Source organism: Pseudophryne corroboree, chromosome 1 (assembly GCF_028390025.1).
Source record: "Pseudophryne corroboree isolate aPseCor3 chromosome 1, aPseCor3.hap2, whole genome shotgun sequence".
Lineage (NCBI taxonomy): Eukaryota > Metazoa > Chordata > Amphibia > Anura > Myobatrachidae > Pseudophryne > Pseudophryne corroboree.
Genome location: NC_086444.1, coordinates 650027928 through 650031371, shown reverse-complemented (window position 1 = coordinate 650031371; position 3444 = coordinate 650027928). Strand labels below are relative to the sequence as shown.

The 3444-nt window shown below is 39.4% G+C and overlaps 1 pseudogene; it reads right to left on the bottom strand.

The window, feature by feature from the left end:
* Positions 1-2633: 2633 nt before the first annotated feature.
* On the bottom strand, positions 2634-2752 carry LOC134940233 (5S ribosomal RNA; annotated as a pseudogene).
* Positions 2753-3444: the final 692 nt, after the last annotated feature.

Below are 3444 nucleotides of genomic sequence, written 5' to 3'. Positions count from 1 at the left end.
ATTTCTTATGCTTTCATAACAATACTGAGCTCTCAGCTTGCGAAGCTGCAGCCCATATGTCACTTGACACCCCTTTGATATTGCTTTACTTATACGGTCGGTTATAATGATGTTATATTCCCTGTATACAGAAGGTAATCCTTGATTAAGAGTGATTAGGTTGTAGTCATTGTCCATGCTGCCAGATCAAGCTCTTTGCTACTCTGTCATTAGTAGTAATGTTCATGGGACTTTAGTGAAATATACAATTTCATTGATATTGTTATCAGCAGAGAGCAGGCCAGCTTAGTGTCTGTTGGATCATACTGCAGTGAGACTTTTGTTGTGATGAAAGACATTTTGCAGAGATAGGCTAGGGAATTTGTTTTTATCTACAACTGAAGTTACACTCAGATGTACAATATTAATATGGATAGCCAAACTGCAAAGAAGCTAATTAACAGCTGTCTTGCGGTGTTGATGAAGGAGCTCCTGTAAATGCGTCACACCGCATCCCAACAAGGTACAATACTCAGATACTGTACAGGGCTTTGAAACATTTTGCAGCTTCAGTTTTTTTTCCACAGCCTGTGATTTTTAGGTACCTGAATTGGATTTTTCAACATTGACAAAGTCACTGCTAAAAAAAAGAAGCTGATAAACAAACCAAAGAGTAATACAATTTTAAAGTTGTGCTATCTTCTTTTAGCAAATATTAATCTTCTTTGGCTACTATGTATTTGACCCATCTTTGGTAGTTATTACAGCCAGTAGTCTTCCTTGATAATTCTCTGAGTAATTGCCCATTTCTCTTTGCAAAATTTTCAAGCTATGTCAAGTTAGTAATGGAGCAGATAATGGATAGCAAGTTGAAATTTTGCCATAGATTATCAATGCGATTACAGTCAGGAGGACTACTCAAGGACATCTACTTTCTTCATATAAATCGCTCTCTTGCTGTTCATGAGCAAAGTTTGGATTTGCATTTTCTTGCTTGAGCTTCAGAGTCTTGTTTGTTTGTTCATTGACAACCACTTATTCCTTCATGATTCTATAATTTCTGTTTCTCAAGTTGTACATTTCCACTTTATCCATCACAACCTGTCTTGGATGTGGTGTGTCTCTGATAGTTTCCCCAGGTAAGTGGTTCTTTTCTATTAGTGACCAGCAGCACAACACCCAGGACCAGTTCCTAAAAGGATTAGCTACTCATTTGAAGGTATAGAGTGCCCAAATTGCAGTATGGATGAGTATCCGCAATGGTAGAACAATTTCAAGCAGTGAAAGAAATCTCCAAGACCACTGAATTGGGGAACTACTCACCAGTACATTCTGAAAGAAGCCTCATGTGATTGCTTCTGCACCTATCTAGTTCCTGCATTGTTCCACATGATCACTGCAGCCTATCTGTTCCAGGACAGCCTATTTAAACCCTTTCTTCCCGTTAGCATATTGCCATATCAACTCGTCTTCACGGCTGCATTAGGTCCTGGCTACTGTTTTCAGTTATCAACAAACTGTTTCAGAGTAAATATAGCTCAGCATTGCAGTGAGCTGTACCACTGTACCTGAACTCACCAGTAAGAGTGCCGGTCATGTATTCTACCACTGTATTTTGCACCACCCACTGGTTGTACTCCAGCAAAGGCAGCATTCAGTCACAGTCAGGCTGCTTATTTGTGTCTTCCCCAATAATTCTTTATATCTGCACATAGTACATCTACCTGAGCCTCTGCAACCCCTATTTGTCGCACCACATTTCTAAGTTTGTCATCTCAGCTGATCATTGCAGGTCCCAACTAATTATGTCAGTAGTATTTCTCCAGGTATCATTATATTTAAGTTCCGTATTCTGCATCCAGTCTGGTCCCATTCCAGTTCAATCTATATACTGCTGTCTGGTCCCATTCCAGTTCAAACTATATACTCCTGTCCAGTCCCATTCCAGTTCAATCTATATACTCCTGTCCAGTCCCATTCCAGTTCAGTCTATATTCTCCAGTCCAGTCTCATTACAGTTTAAATTGTATACTTAAGTCCTGTCCCACTCCTACATTCATTCTGTTACCAGCTTGTCAGTGGTCCCAGTCCCGGGTTCCCCAGTCCTGTGCCAACATCAAATCCTGATTCCTGACAGAAACAAAGTTATAGAGGGGTAACCAAAAGGGGGAAAGAGAGACTCTGTGTTGGGGCATGCTTGATATGATGAAATAGATTTAAAACATAACTTTTATTCTAATAAGCTTTAAAATTATGGGTGTACACAGACAAAACAAATAAAGAAATTGACACCTCTGGATGCAGTAGTGTAAACCTTTTTACAAGGTAAAATACACTACTTCAAAATTAATAAAGGTTAACAAAATTGCTCATTGTGATGTACCTGAGGTGAAAATATTAAATCATTAAAACTGGAATATCATCTGATACCCAAAAATTGAAACAGTGGGTGATGTTATTTTATAAATTTAAATGTAAATAATATTGATAGTATATCGCCTTCTGTTAAAGATTCTCCTGGTATAGGTGAAGAATGCTGTTTTGAAGTTAGAGATCAAGATGAGGTATGAGCTATTCTATAGACAGATGAAGAGGGTGGTAAGAGTCAAAAGTTTCTCCCACACTTCTGCTTTTTGTGTCAAACATGGAATATGCAATTACTGCACCCAATATTCCCTAGTGGTCTCCCATCTAGGTACTGATTCGGCTTTTCACTGCTTTGCTTCCAAGATCAGACGAGATTGGGCGTGGCCAGTGAATTATGGCAGTAAGAGGACCAATGATCACAAATGAGAGAGTGTACGGTTGATGACTAACCAGATAATAGAAGTACTTCTGCTTTCCAAGGGATAGCACAGTTTCTCTGTTTCCTGGGGAATTGCAGAGAGGTAATTACCTGGCATTTGGATGAGAGAGTACTTGAAGTTTAGAAGAGGATAGTATGGGTTAAGGCAGTGACGTGCGGTGGGGTGAGGCAGAGCCTTTCCTGTCATACTTACGTTTAAACCAGAGTTTTGACTGAATAAAATATATGAAAAATACTGAATTTTTTTTTTAAATATCTTCTTTGCATTATTCTAATAATTTTTATAGCCCAAACTCTGGAGTAAAAAGTCTATGGCAGGTGAGGCAGTGCCTCTCCTGTGTATCCTTTCCACACATCTCTAATCAAAACTCACCAGATTTCCAGGAGTTTATAATGCTGCACCTGTGTATAATGCCCAGATGTACCCTTTGGCTCATATATTGCATGTAAATCTGGCTCTGGGGTTAGCCAGTGCCTCCTGAGCCATTTAGCTCACTGCACGTCCCTGGGTTAAGGGCCTCACCTTCTGCCGTCCAATGTCATATAATAATTTATGCGGACAGAGGATGAGAGAGGCGGGCTAAGTATGGCCCATAGAATGTAAAAGAATAGTCGTTAGTCAGTTTGATCTTGTCATAAGATTGCTGGGTTATGTATAA